Raw genomic sequence first — 15875 nt, forward strand, 5'->3', positions numbered from 1 at the left:
TGTATATATATGGTTATTAGAACTTAAAAGAATAAAGACACAGAGCTCTGATACATGATACTTTTTTTTTTTTTTTTTTTTTTAAGACGGAGTCTCGCTCTGTCACCCCGGCTGGAGTGCAATGGCACGATCTCAGCTCACTGCAAACTTTGCCTCCTGGGTTCAAGTGATTCTCCTGCCTCAGCCTCCCTAGTTGCTGGGATTACAGGCATCTGCCACCATGCGCGGCTAATTTTTTAAATTTTTAGTAGAAACGGGTTCACCATTTTGGCCAGGCTGCTCTGGAACTCCTGACCTCAAGTGATCCACCTGCCTTGGCCTCCCAAAGTGCTGGGATTACAGGCGTGAGCCACCGTGCCCAGCCCCATGATACATTCTTAACTTCGAAGAGCTACTTAGTTATGGTCAGTTTGGTTAAAACACTTCCAGCCATATATACATATTTTTTCTTTTTTTTGGAGACAAAGTCTTACTCTGTTGCCCAGGCTGGAGTGCAGTGGCACGATCTCGGCTCACTGCAGCCTCCACCTCCCAGGTTCAAGCAGTCCTCCTGCCTCAGCCTCCTGGGTAACTGGGAATACAAGCACGTGACACCATGCCCAGCTAATTTTTGTATTTTTAGTAAAGACGGGGTTTCACCGTGTTGGCCAGGCTGGTCTTGATCTCTTGACCTCGTGATCCGCTCACCTTGGCCTCCCAAAGTGCTGGGATTACAGGCGTGAGCCACCACGCCTGGCCTCCAACCATATTTTGAAGTATATTCTATAACTGTGTTTAGATGTTACAGTGGTTGTTTATACATGTCCTACCTTGTTCCAGAAAGAATTTAAGGGAGCTTGAAATAGTCTGTTGTGTTTATCATAACTTTAGTTTTTGAAATCTATAACAACTGCATGGTACACTGAAATCACCACAGTAAAATTTGACAATAGTAGTATGAGTCTCTCAATAAGTATTTGAGGTTTAACATGAAGTTCCTGTTTGTAAAATTAACACATAGCTTTCTGCAAGAGCTGTTGCTACTTTGTAAAGTGACTTTTCTCTAAAAAATCAGCTACTAAAGCAAAGCCCACTCTTTTCTCTAAGCAAATATATTTTGTTGCTCCAATGAAGAATGAACCTTAGCATTACAGCATATTTCATAAACATTCATAATTTGACATTTCTCATTTACTATAAAGAAAAATTTTAAGGATTAACAGAAAGCCTTTTTTAAGAGGAACATAAGTGTTTTTAAACAATACATTCACTAAGCCCATTTCATTAAGTACTCATTGTTTAATTCATTCATTCATTAAAGATAGGTTAGCACAAGAATTATTTAATACTTTAGATTACCAAAATGGAATTAATGGTCTACTTGACATATGTAATAGGTATATCTAGTTTTAGGATCGTGGAGAATGTTCCGCTAACAATGGTCTACCTTTACCTTTGCCTCTCTATTCTGGAAAGGTTAAAAAAATTTGAAGTCTTTGAAAAATCTTTTTTTGTAAGTGTTCTGAGAAAAATGTAGACATGTGCCTAAAGAACTTTGTTTTAGTTAAGATGCTATTTTCCCAAAGGATGATGAGTCCTCAGAGGAGCTCATGGTCCTCAGACCTATGCTTGCACTCCGGAGACTTGGTTGGGACTGGGAGGTACTCTCTATGCCGCATATATCTGAGATTTAATAGAAAAGGAACTTTATCAATGATGAGCAATAATCCTCTTAAAAGCAGATGAAGCTGGGGTATGGACCAAGCTTTTAAAAATTTTTTTCTTTTTTCTTTTTTTTTGCAGGGGAGGCGGGGCCAGAGTTTCGCGCTTGTTGCCCAGGCTGGAGTGCAGTGGTGCCATCTCAGCTCACGGCAACCTCCACCTCCCGGGTTAAAGCGATTCTCCTGCCACAGCCTCCAGAGTAGCTGGACTACAGGCACATACCACCACGCCCAGCTAATTTTTGTACTTTTACTAGAGACGGGGTTTTACCATGTTGGCCAAGATGTTCTTGATCCCCTGACATTGTGATCTGCCTGCTTCGGCCTCCCAAAGTGCTGGGATTACAGGCATGAGCCACCGCGCCTGGCCAAAATCTTTAAATTAAAAAAAAAATTTTTTTAAGGATGGGGCATTCAGGGGTATCCTTTTCATGTTTATTTGACTCATAATCTTAGAAATTGCCCTTTGCCTATTTGGTCGGGATTTAACAAAGTCACTCAGCAACATTTATTTGTGATTACTGTGTTTAAAATTACATTTTTATGTTTTACATTTTTTTGTAATACTTGATTTATGTGTAAGATGACAGAACAAGTAAGTACGAAAAGTAGAATCTGGAATCAGAAGACTTGCCTTGAATCCTGACACCTACATTCAGTGTGTAATGTCACGGCTAGCCTTTTATGTGACTTTAAAGAAATACAGGAATTAGTTACCATGGGAGCTAGAGAAAGGGTGCAGGGTGGTTTCATGGATGGAAAGTGTTCGCAGACATTGGGTTAGGGAGTACACATCACAGTATGTAACACGCCTTAATCAATGACTCATTCCAGTTTAACACTGATAAAAACAGTCAATCCCAAAAAGCTGTGACGCTGCATAACAGGATGGCTCTATAAATAGTGTTGCACTCTTAGGAACCCAGATCAACCCTTTGAATATTCCATCTTGGGTATTACGTGAAGCCATCACACTTTAGTCACAATATTGCCAGGTTTATATTCATGGTATTAACAGTATTCAGACAGACAAATTAAGAGTTGCTCAGCAAAGGTGTGAGTCCAGCTTTGTGTGTAGCAATAGAGAAATTATAGGCACTTTGCTAGATTTCCTGCTCACTTACCCTCCAAGAGCATCTTGGTTCTGGCCTCTGGCTCCTTTCTGCATGGGTTTCAGGTGAAAATTTTCTAGTCAACTCTTGGTTATTTATGTATCATTTCTGTAGGATTTTTTTTGTTGGTGTGATTTTTGTTTTCAGAAATGTTCTTCAGTCCCACTTGGCAAATGTATCTGGGGTCTTATGCAAAGCAGCATGCCAAATGTTATAAGAATATAAAATGACTGTTAATATACAACTTTGCTATCAAGAGGCCTCCAGATTAGTTGGGAGTGATACATACATACATAATAACACATTATAATCAAGATTTTAAAAATCTTACGGGTACAAGGAGGGTCTTACACTTTGACTGTGGAGATCTTTATGGAGAAGCTGGTGTTTGAAAGTGGTCTAGAGGCCTGGCGTGGTAGCCCATGCCTGTAATGCCAGCACTTTGGGGAGGCCGAGGCAGGTGCAGGAGAATCGCTTAAACCTGGGAGGCAGAAGTTGCAGTGAGCTGAGATTACATCACTGCGCTCCAGCCTGGGCAACAGAGTGAGACTCCTTCTCAAAAAGAAAAAGAAAAAAGTGGTCTAGAGATGGGCAGCATTTTGACAAGTAGAGGAGTGAGGGCATTTCTGAGGAGGGGTTACCCCCATTGGCATTGCTGTAGTTTCCAAAAATTATTTCACGGAGAGAAGGGGAGAGGAGCACTATGAACCACTTGTTGACGGCATTGCCCATGGAACTGTTTCCTCTGTAGATATTCTTCCTCTTACCTGCCATCAACAAGGTGAGTTTAATTGAATTACAGTGGACAAAATGAAAACACATGTAGATCGGAACAGTTAAGTAAGAGAGCTTTGAGACTCTGTAGAAGGAAAAGGTAGTGTTTATGTCTGAAACATGGATTACAGTGGTCACAGTGGTCATTTTGCAGTTATGCATAAATCTAACTTTGAACTTGTTGGCAAATAAGGGGAAAAATTAGCACAAAATATAATGGGTTATATAGTTCACCTTCCAGTGATCTGAGACATACCAGTTCTTCAAATAGAAACTTTTGCCATATTACTATGTTTTAAATTATGAAATATATAAGTGTATACACATAGGCTGTAGTGTAATGAATTTCCAGCTTCAACAGTTAATACTTTGCTAGCTATTTCATCTGTCCCCCACCTTGTTCTCTGAGAGAGGTGGAACTAAAGTATTTTAAAGGAAATCCCATATCACTCATACTTCCACATGTATGTCTAACTGATCAGGATATTTTTTACATACGTCATAATACCTAACAGAATTAACAGTAATTCCTTGTCATACCCAGTATATAATTTCCCTGATTGCCAAAATATCTTTTTTTCAGTTGTTTATTTGAATCAGGATCCAGAGAGGGCCCATGCATTGTATTTGACTATATGAGGCTCTTATTATTTAAGTCTCTGCTGTCTTTTTTTTTTTCCTTTTTCTTATGTTGTTTGGTTTTTTGGAGAAGCCTGACATCTGTCCTGTGAAGTGTCCATTTTCTGGGTTTGATTTACTGCTTCCCTATGGTGATGTTAAACTTGTTCCTCCCTCTTGTTGCCTGTAGACCAACTGCTAGATCTAGAAGCTTGATTTGATTCAGAATTGTAGTTGGGCGGGGTGGGCAAGGGAGAGTCAAATTTTGATAGATGATGCTTTGTACTTCCTATTGTGTTGTATCATGAGTCACACTGGTGTGTGGTTGTCCTAATAGATTAGTGTTGTCCATGTAGTTAGCCTGTGTATCCTCTATGAAATTCCCCATCAGCCTTTCACCTAATGGTTAAGGCCATTGGTGATTGTTGCCTAGTTCCATTATTTCATTAAGAATTACAAAATGGGTTGGGTGCGGTGGCTCATGCCTGTAATCCCAGCACTTTGGGAGACCAAGGCGGGTCAATCACTTGAGGCCAGGAGTTCGAGACCATCCTGGCCAGCATGGTGAAACCCCATCTCTACTAAAAATACAAAAATTAGCTGGGTGTGGTGGCACCCACCTGTAGTCCCAGCTACATAGGGAGGCTGAGGCACAAGAATGGTTTGAACCTGGGAGGCAGAGTTTGCAGTGAGCTGAGATCATGCCACTGCGCTCCAGCCTGGGCAATAGAGTGAGATTCTATTTCCAAAAAGAAAAAAAAAAAATATATATATATATATATATATATAACAAAATGGTAATTTTTTCCTATCTACACTTATTAGCTATGAATCTCCTATAAAGAACTTTCCCTTGTCATCTATATGGTTATCCTGAAATATAGTCTGTACAGAAAAAGGCAGGATAAATGTGCGCCCCCTGCCCCCGTGTTTTTTTTTTAAACCAATTGTTGGAGTGTTGCATTGTTGCCTTCACAACCTCCAAGGTAACCAAAGAAAATTATTTTTAGTATTATTATAATTTTAATGGGCGCTAATGTTTTACATATATTCTTATATATACATATGTTACTATTAAATATACAATACTTTAATGTATGCAGATGCTTGATTTCCATGTTAATGCATTGTAATCATTATTTTTTATGCTCAAATTCTACCATCTTAGGCCTTTGCAGCACTTTTCAACTTAGCTCCTGTGCCTTTTTTAGCATGACCTCATAAGTACAGTATTTGCTTTCTGGAGTAACACGTCCCTGGCTCATCTTGGGTATTTCCTACTCTTTCATGAAGTCTTGGTTTCTTTTAGTAGGAAATGATCATGTATTGATTTTTTTAAAATACACTTTTTATATTTAGAAAAAAAGTATTATATGAACTTTGTAAATACTTAACCTTAGAAAAATATAAATATCAATTCATGTTCTCACTACCCATTATTAACCTTTGCTATTTTTTCTCTTAGCAAATCGCTCTGCATGTATAGATAAAGATGGGATTATATGTATGCAAACATATTTAAATATAAGTGTTTTCACTTAAGAGGAGTTGTAGACATTTTTTCATATCGGTAGAAATCCTCAGAAGCATTGATTTTAAATGACTTCTGAATGTTCAGTTCTATTTGCTGAGAATTCTGGTTGGTTTTCCTTTTCCTACTGTATTAAATAACTATTCAGTGGCCATCTTTGTATGTAAATCTTAGAGAAGCAATAGATTATGAGGATACACTCGTAGAAGTGTAATTGCGGGCTTAGAAACATTTTTAAGTTTACTGATACATATGAATATATTGATTGTAGTATGAAAGATACTGGACAACCTGATAGACACTGCATAAGAGTTGCTAAAAACCTGCTTTGAAGTCCCAGCTTTTTCGCTTTACTAGCTAGTTTCATGATATTTGAACAAGCTAGCCAATAATTTTGAGCCTTAGTTTACTCATCTATAGAATAGAAATAGAACTTCTTGTAGGAACGAACAAATGGAGAATCCTGCTGTTACTTTGAGGATCAAAATAAATAATAGTTCATTCTACAAATATTCTACAAATATGTGCCATCTGTGGTTTGAATGTTGTTTATTTCCATCAAAACTTATACTGAGGCTTGGCCCCTAATGTGGCAGTGTTGGGAGGAGATATCTTTAAGAGGTGATTAGGTCGTTAAGAGGGATTAGTGCCTTTCTCCCAGGATTGAGTTCTCACTGTTTTGGGACTGGATTAGTTAATGCCAAAGCAGGCTTTTATAAAGTGAGGGCACCTCTGCTGTTTGGTCTCTTTACATATGTCCACCTCCTCTTCACCATGTTAAGATATAGCACAAAACCCTCACCAGAAGCTGACCAGACGCTGCCACCTGATCTTGTACCTCTCAGCCTCCAGAATCGTGAGCTAAATAAACCTCTTCCCTTTATAAATTACCCCAAATTTCAACTGCTTCTTAAAGCTACTCTTGATTTATTTTAATGGAACCTAAGTTACCACCTTTTATTTTTTTTTACTTCTCCATATGTAGTTCTCAATTTTGTTTTTATTTTAAAAATTTTTAGTTATCACAACTTAGTTGCAGCTAAGAAAATCTTGCTTCCCATTTATCCAAAAGCTGAATCAAGACTTTAGATGTAGGCTTAAATAGAACAATAAGGTCATTCATTTTATTCCATTTTATATTGCTATCCAGTTTATATAATAGATATGCAGATACAGTGCTAAGCACTTTTTAATTCTTATACCATAGCGTGAAGTAGCTATTGCTTTTCCCATTTTAGAGATAAGGAAAAGAGTGTTTAGAAATGTCTAAGTCAGTTGAGGCATAACAAAGTCAGGATTTGAACCCAGGCTATCTTTAAAACCCGTGTAATTAACTATTGTGCTTTACATAATTGTTCTGTACTACCAGACAGATAGTCTAGCACTTAACACAGTATCTGTAAATAGTTACTGTTTTAATTAAGTAACATTAACACTGGAAGCAAGGGATTAAGTCTTAGAGCCAGTTATCTAAAAAGAATGTGTTCATGCATGTACTACATTTCACACTCCATGACTGCTTAAGAACCTTAATAATCCTTGTAGGCAACTATCTTATGATGTGTGGGGTTTTTTCTTTGTTTGTGCTTTTTGTATTTGACCATGAAGTTCGTGAGTCAGATCTAACACATATGTTAGTGTAGAGTCTTGTGAGCTCAGCTGTCTAGGAATGTGTTGTCATTCAGCAGCTTTTCATTATTGTCTCTAAACACATACGCCCACATCCATACACACCAGAATGTTGTCTTGAGAGCAGGCACTCTTGATGCCTTAAGTTTGTGACATATAGTAAACACAGTTAGAAATGGAGTGAATGAATATTCTGCTGACTGGCTTATGGACCTTTTGACTTATGGACCTTTTGAGTTCTTTTCAGTATTTGTCAATACATAGGTGAAGAGGAGTGTGTCACATAACGCAAAAGCAGTCAGATCTCCAAAGATGGGCAGTACCTAACAGGCTTAACTTAAATGGTGTGGGCTTTTATTTTCCTAATGGGTATCCTGTATATTCTCTAGCACTTTCTTGGGATGTTGCTTTGTACTCTTGAAAATATTTTTGAGAATATTAATGTAATAGAGCAGTAATTTGATGTCTTTGTTCTTTGTAAGATAGAAGTGGCCATTTCTAGTGTCATCTGGTCTCCATCTGTTTTGGAGAAGTGAGTAGACTTCAGTACCAAAACCCCCCACAAATACAAAGCAAGTAATAAAAAGGAGAATATATGCCAAACTACTAATAATGACTGTCTCTTACAGGCTTTTCAGGTGACTTTCACTTTTCTACCTTATGTAATCCTTTAATGTTTGAATTTTGCATAATGAACAGTATAACCGTTTTTTAAAAGCTCGAATTTTAACTCTCTGTGATGGACTTAGATGCAGGAGTAGATGGAAAGACTTTCATATTCTGACCACCCCCCCACATACACACCCCCAACCTCAAAGGATATAGAAACTAGCAGAAGGATATGCTTATGTGCTTTTAAAAAGCAATGCCTTTTTTAAAGTGATGATTTTGGTGCTCGCTTTGGCAGCACGTACCCTAAAACTGGAATGATACAGAGAAGATTAGCATGGCCCCTGCACAAGGATGACACACAAACTTGTGAAACGTTACATATTTACAAAAAAAAAAAATTTCAATGGTCAGTAAATGTCCCAATCATAGACAACCAGATCTCACACAACATCTCTGTCTTAGTCCATTTGTGCTGCTATAACAAAATATACGAGTCTGGGTAATTTATAAAAAACAAATTTATTTCTCACAGTTCTGAAGACTAAGTCCCAGATCAGGTGCTGGCATTCGGATTCTGAGGAGGGCTGCATCTCACATGGTGAAAGGTGGAAGGTCAAAATAGGGACAAATGCCATGTCTTCACAATGGCAGAAGAGAGCAATCCACTCCTGTAAGTCCTCGTTATAGTGACAGGAGGGCAGAGTCCTCATGACCTAAAAACCTCCCATTAGTTTCCACTTCCCAACACTTGCATTGGGAATTAAATTTCCAACCCATGGATTTTAAGGTATATTCAGACCATAGAAATACCCTAGAGGTGATAGTGACCCCATTGACAACTCCTGGCCTTTGTGGAGAATGGTGAGGGTCTACCCTTAATGTCTGTAAAGATAGATTTAGAAAACAGAATTGACTGAAATCGTGAACTGAATATACATGGAAGAGTTGAGTAAAGTTTGCTGTGACAACCAAGTTTAGTGATGGAGTGAACAATGGATCCATTCACTGGGAAGGGGAACATTGAAAAAGAAGCAGGACTTAGAGGAAATTTGGATTGCCTGGAGGACATCTATAGGGAGCAGCAGTTGGAAAGGTAGGCCATTGGTCGGGCCAGAAATGGATTTCAGATTGTTGAAACCATAGATGAGATCACCCAGAGGGAATATAGGGTGAGGTGACAGCCAAGAGTGGAACCTTGAAGGACATCAACATTGGAGTAGAGTCATTGAATTAAATGCAGAAAGGAAAATAAATAAATAAATAGATGCAGGAAAGGAAAGGGCATTGGGAGAGAGAAGAAAACAACTAGCGGAGAGCAGTGCATGAATGCGAAAGGGGGAAGCTAAATGTCCATGCGGATTCAGCTTGCAGTGTTGTAACTGTTCATTTTATATGAAAGTAATATGTTAACAGCCCCCCACATACCACCACTTTGGGATTCAAGTATACACCAATAATTACCATCAGAAGGAAGCCTGTCCCCATAGCAGGTATGGATTGCCACAACCCACTTTAGAATCCTGTCACTGTCTGGCTTTGTCCCAGTCACATTAATACTTTTGGCTTAGCCCAAGGAATCCTGCTGAGGTTTATTATAAACCATTTTTTGGCCAGGCGTGGTGGCTCACACCTGTAATCCCAGCACTTTGGGAGGCCAAGGTGGGTAGATCACGAGGTCAGGAGTTCAAGACCAGCCTGGCCAACATGGTGAAACCCCGTCTCTACAACAAAAATTAGCCAGGCATGGTGGTACGTGCCTCTAGTCCCAGCTACTGGGGAGGCTGAGGCAGAATTGCTTGAACTCAGGAGGTGGAGGTTATAGCAAGCTGAGATCGCACCACTGCACTCCATCCTGGGTGACAGAGCAAGACTCCATCTCAAAAAAAAAAAAAAGAAAAAAACCATTTTTTAATGGACAAGGGAATTGTATTTGAAAGCCAAATGAATTATTTTATTAAAATATCTATTTCTGTTCATTTTCTTCGTGAACTTCAGTTATGTCCAAAACATAGTTAAGGCTGTTTTAAAACAATATTAAGAAAAACTTAGAACATACAGAAAAGTTAACTAACAATGAAAACCCACACACCCACCAACCATCTAAATTTTAAAATTACAATTTTACCATATTTGCAAATGTGATAATCTGGCTTAGAAGTAGTTTGGGGAGCAGAAAGGACATCAGTGTGTCTGGACCTCTAGGATCAAGGCCAGAGGCTGTGCTGTGAGTTGGAGATAGGTAAAACCTAGAGGGCCATGGTAAGGAATTTGGATTTTATTTATTTTTAAAATTTTTTCCCATAGGTTATTGGGATACAGGTAGTATCTGGTTACATAAGTTCTTTAGTGGTTTGTGAGGTTTTGGTGCACCCATCACCCAGGCAGTATAGACTGTATGTACCATATTTGTAGTCTTCTTTTTTCTTTCTTCTTTCTTCTTTCTTCTTTCTTCTTTCTTCCTTCTTCCTTCTTCCTTCTTCTTCCTTCCTCTTCTTCCGTCCCCTTCTTCCGTCCCCTTCCCCTCCTTCTTCCCCTTCCCCTCCTTCTTCCCCTTCCCCTCCTTCTTCCCCTTCCCCTCCTTCTTCCCCTTTCCCTCCTTCTTCCCCTTTCCCTCCTTCTTCCCCTCCTACTCCTTCCGCTCCTCTTCCTCCTCCTCCTCCTCCTCGTCCCTCCTCCTTCTCCTCCTCTTCCCCCCTCCTCTTCTTCGTCTTGCTCTGTTGCTCAGGCTGGAGTGCAGTGGCACGATCTCAGCTCACTGCAACCTCCGCCTCCCAGGTTTAAGCAGTCCTCCTGCCTCAGTCCCCCTAGTAGCTGGGATTACAGGCACAAACCACCATGCACAGCTAATTTTTGTATTTTTAGTAGAGACAGGGTTTTGCCATGTTGGCCAGGCTGGTCTCAAACTCCTGATCTCAGGTGATACACCTGCCTTGGCCTCCCAAAATGGTGGGATTACAGGCATGAGCCACTGCGCCCGGCCTATTTGTAGTCTTCTATCGCTCGCCCCCTTCCCCACAAGTCCCCAAAGTCCATTGTATCATTCTTATGCCTTTGCGTCCTCAAAGCTTAGCTCCCACATGTCAGTGAGAACATTATGATGTTTGGTTTTCCATTCTTGAGTTACTTCACTTAGAATAATAGTCTCCAGTCTCATACAGGTTGCTGCAAATGCTGTTCATTCCTTTTTATGGCTGAGTAGTAGTCCATCATATATATACATACATACACACACACACTCAACAGTTTCTTTATCCACTCGTTGATTGATGGGCATTTGGATTGGTTCCATGATTTTCCTCTGGGTAGATACCCAGTAGTGGGATTGCTGGATTAAATGGTAGTTCTACTTTTAGTTCTTTAAGGAATCACCACATTGTTTTCCATAGTGGCTGTACTAGTTTACATTCCCACCAGGAGTGTAGAAGTGTTCTCTGATTACCGCATCCATTCCAATATATACTGTTTATTGATTTTTTAATTATGGCCGTTCTTGCAGGAGTAAGGTGGATATTGCACTGTAGTTTTGGTTTGCATTTCCCTGATCATTAGTGATGCTGAGCATTTTTTTCATATGTTCATTGGCCATTTGTATATCTTCTTTTGAGAATTGTCTGTTTATGTCCTTAGCCCACTTTTTGATGGGATTGTTGGTTTTTTTCTTACTGATTTGTTTGAGTTTGTTGTAGATTCTGGGTGTTAGTCCTTTGTCAGATGTATAGATTGTGAAGATTTTCTCCCACTCTGTGGGTTGTCTGTTTACTCTGCTAACTGTTCTTTTGCCATGCAAAAGCACTTTAATTAAGCCCCAGCTCTTTATCTTTGCTTTTATTACATTTGCTTTTGGGTTTTTGGTCAAGGAATTTGGGTTTTATTCTAAGGGCAGTGAAAAATTATTGAAGACCTTAACCAGTGAATTTGTGTTATTCCCTTAAATTCCTCCAAATATGTATAAAAGGAAATACTGCTGATGATAAAGGGGAGATGAGAAAGGTAGGTGGATTGTTATGGTGAAATATATCTTTAAACCACTGGAACCCTTCTCGAACCATTGCTACTTCCAACTTGGGCATCTCCATACTCTAGGGATTGTCAGTTTCAAAACTCAGACATGTGCCCATGTGCTGCACGTCCTTCAAGGTCACAGAGCACTCTGAATGGCTTGATGGTGGACCAGGCCCTTTGGAAGGCAGCGTCCCCCCCGGGAGAAAGCAGTACCAGCTGAAGAGTCCACTCTTAAAGGTGCCTTTGCTATCACTTGAGCATTGTCTGAAGGTCACACATGATCCTGTGAAGGAATTAACTCCTGTGTTGCTTAACAACTGGGATGGATTCTGAGAAATGCATCAGGCAGTTTTGTCATTGTGCAAACATCATAGAGTGTACAGTACTTACACAAACCTAGATAGTATAGTCAACTACATAGTAATCTATGTGATATAGCCTATTGCTCCTAGGCTATAAACCTGTACAGTGTGTTACTGTGTTGAATACAGTAGGTATTTGTAACACAAAGCACTAAGTGATAGGAATTTTTCAGCTGTTATGGGACCACTGTCATATAATGCAGTCAATCATTGACTGAAACCTCATCAGGCAGCTACATGACTGTGTAAGATATTTAAGCTTAATGCTTAGCAAACCTGAACATAAGAAACAAATTCTGTAATGCAGAAGTTTTGGGGAGTGTTATTTCCTTGTTTTTGCCTACCAAAATCTTGGGTAATTGTATTAAGAGTTGATGAGCCTAAGAACATAAATGATTTTTGAGAATTATTACACTCATACTTTAAAAATAGAGGATAGTTTCTAACATTTATTTATTTATTTATTTATTTATTTATTTATTTATTTTTGAGACGGAGTTTCGCTCTGTCGCCCAGGCTGGAGTGCAGTGGCGTGATCTTAGCTCACTGCAACCTCCCCGTCCCGGGTTCAAGCCATTCTCCTGCCTCAGCCTCCTGAGTAGCTGGGATTACAGGCACACGCCACCACGCCCAGCTGATTTTTGTATTTTTAGTAGAGATGGGGTTTCACCATGTTGGTCAGGCTGGTCTGGAACTCCTGACCTCGTGATTTGCTGGCCTCGTCCTCCCAAAGTGCTGGGATTACAGGCGTGAGCCACCATGCCCAGCCTTTAACTGTATTTTTAAAACTAAATCATGAATAATGATTTATTAACTTTACCAATGTGTTTGGATCCTACTGAGGAATGTCACTTCTTGTTTTGGGTAGTTGTTACTGTGTTTCTTTTCCTCCTTATTTAAATTTAAGTCAGGGCCTTACTCTGTCACTCAGGCTGGAGTGCAGTGGTACAGTCACCACCTCTTAGGCTCAAGTGATGCTCCAGCCTCAGCCTTCCAAGTAGCTGGCTGGGACCACAGGCATGCATCACCATGCCCACCTAATTTTTAAATTTTTTGTAGAGACAGGGTCTCCCTATGTTGCCGAGGCTGGTCTCAAACTCCTGACCTCAAGCAATTCACCCCACCTTAGACTCCCAAAGTGCTGAGATTACAGACGTGAGCTGCCTCACCTGGCCTGTATTTCTGTAGAATACAGTCTTACTAGTTCATATGTTCTGTAAAATCTTAGCTGGCTGGTATATTAATTAACAGAAATGATTATGTCATGCCTCCCCTTGCCCACACAGAAGTATTTTATATATGTGTTCTTTTTGGTGGCTGTACTCTTTCTGCTGTAACCAACTTGTGGTGTGTGGTAGGACTTGTAAACCTCTGTTACTCTGGAAAGTCACATCTTTCACCATTGAGCCAGAGCTGAAAATATCTCTGTTGCATAGCACCGTAACACTTCCTGCAAAATACCATTAAACATTCCCACCCTCCACATCACTGCTATTATTTGCAGAGTTACAGATAGGAAAGATAATGTTTTCAGAGGACATATTGTGAGTGTGATACACTGTTTATGGAGAAGCAACTTGCATGCTTCCCCCCCACCCCCTGCCGCCCACTCCCCTGCCCAAAGGAAAAAGTAATGATCCAGGAAAAGGAAAAGAATGATCCAGGCTTTGTGTCCCATCTGGCTTGTAGAGCAATCATATGACAGCTAGTTAAGAGTGACTCCCCTAACGTCAGTTCAAACTTTTAGGCATAGAAAAGTTATTTAGAAGTGGACTTAAAGATCCTTGGATTTTATGGCTGGGCATGGTGGCTCACACCTGTAATCTCAGCACTTTGGGAGGCCGAGGTGGGTGGCTCCCTTGAGGCCAGGAGTTGAGACCAGCCTAGCCAACATGGTGAAAACCCATCTCTACTAAAAATACAAAAATTAGCTGGGTTGGTGGTGCACACCTATAGTCCCAGCTACTTGGGAGGCTAACGCTGAGGCACAAGAATCACTTGAACCTGGGAGGTGGAGGTTACAGTGAGCCAAGATTGCGCTGCTGCACTCCAACCTGGGTGACACAGCGAGACTCCAAAAAAAAAATAAAAATAAATAAATCCTTGGATATTTAAGAACCTATGACAAAGGATATGCATTAAACTATTTCTCTTTGGTTAATGAAAATGTGGTTTTAATTTTGTCAAAAAAGGATTTACAAGGTGACAGAAGGTAAGATAGGCAATATTTGGGGTTAGAGATTGGTTGGAACAGTTCACATCAGAACATGTTGAGAAATAACATACTTGTTTATGATTTAGTTGCAGGCTTGACATTAGCATTCATTTGCATGTTTTAAACATTCTTTATAAACAAATATGTAAGTCACTCTATTTCAAACTTAAGGGAAAAACACTCAAGTTTGTTCATCAAATCTTAGGTAAAGCTCAAAAGAAGTGTTATGATACTATGCAATGGATGTATTTTTGTGTTTATATAGAAGGGAAAACAAAGTGGGGTTGGGGTGTCTGAGAGCCACCTTTTCTTACGTGGGTGTGTGTGGGGAGCACCTTGGGCAATTAAATATAGGATGTTGAAACTTACAGTCAGAAAACCACTGATCTAAGTGATCCATAAGGTTTTTCTAAAAAGTGTCATCTTTCGGTGTCTGATAGGAGACTGTTTAGTGCCTGTGAATTTAACTACTTCTAGTTTTTTTACTGAAAAATGGTAACTTCCAACATGTTCCCAAGTCACTTCCATTGTTTGTCTTGTTAACTTTGTTTCTTCATAGTGCCTTCTTGGAATAGTTGCATGTTCTCCTTTTGGATGATGTAATACTGTGGTTTATGTGGTTGAAATGTTGTTTTCTACTACCCACAAAAAATTAAGAACTTCTAGAAGTTCATCATCCTCAGGGTTTTATCCAGCGAGTTCTTTCATAGGAGATGGTCAAATCCAGGCAAAAATAATACATCTTGACAACTGTCACATAGGGGATTAGAGGATCTAATGGGAGATTTTTTTCCCCTGTCCAGGCTTCTCTCTAGCTCTGAGACCCTGTGACTGCCTGAATAAGAGGATGGGTGTCCCGAGGAAGTGTGTGCCATATTCAGGGCAGCCCACTGGGGTGCTTAGGAGGAGCAGCGTGAACACCGGGAAAAGAGCATCTGGAGAGACCTAGATAGTAGGCTGTTGCTAGTGCTGTTTGGCTAAACACCCTACCTAACTTTTTGCCTCAGTTGCCTCAGCTGTAAAATAGATACTATCAATTTGATGTACAGTGTGGTGATTAAGGACGCTTTGGATCAAGACAGATCTGAGCTTGTTTGACCACTTAGTGCCTTGAGCCTGACGCTCAACCTTGCTAAACTTCACCAGTAAATAGGAGCAGGAGATTGTTAGAAAGGGTTTCATGAAATGTTGAATTCTAGTGCTCAGCATCAGGCCTGGCAGTAGCAGTTGCCCCGTGAGTGGGAGCTGCTGCTCTCTACCTCAGCAGCATCAGTCAGCATGTTCGTCCCCATTTGCGTGGTTAGGAGAGCAATTGATTTG

At 40.0% G+C, this 15875-nt stretch overlaps 1 protein-coding gene and 1 non-coding gene across 5 annotated transcripts in view; both read left to right on the forward strand.

Annotated features, from left to right (window-relative positions):
- CAB39 (calcium binding protein 39) overlaps positions 1-15875 on the forward strand; it is a 108603-nt gene that overhangs the window by 31035 nt on the left and 61693 nt on the right. The gene's annotated exons all lie outside the window — the stretch shown is intronic.
- On the forward strand, positions 8256-8362 carry LOC112208554 (U6 spliceosomal RNA). Its single transcript, XR_002943014.1, has one exon. It is a non-coding gene; the product is annotated as a U6 spliceosomal RNA (small nuclear RNA).

Source organism: Pan troglodytes, chromosome 13 (assembly GCF_028858775.2).
Source record: "Pan troglodytes isolate AG18354 chromosome 13, NHGRI_mPanTro3-v2.0_pri, whole genome shotgun sequence".
Lineage (NCBI taxonomy): Eukaryota > Metazoa > Chordata > Mammalia > Primates > Hominidae > Pan > Pan troglodytes.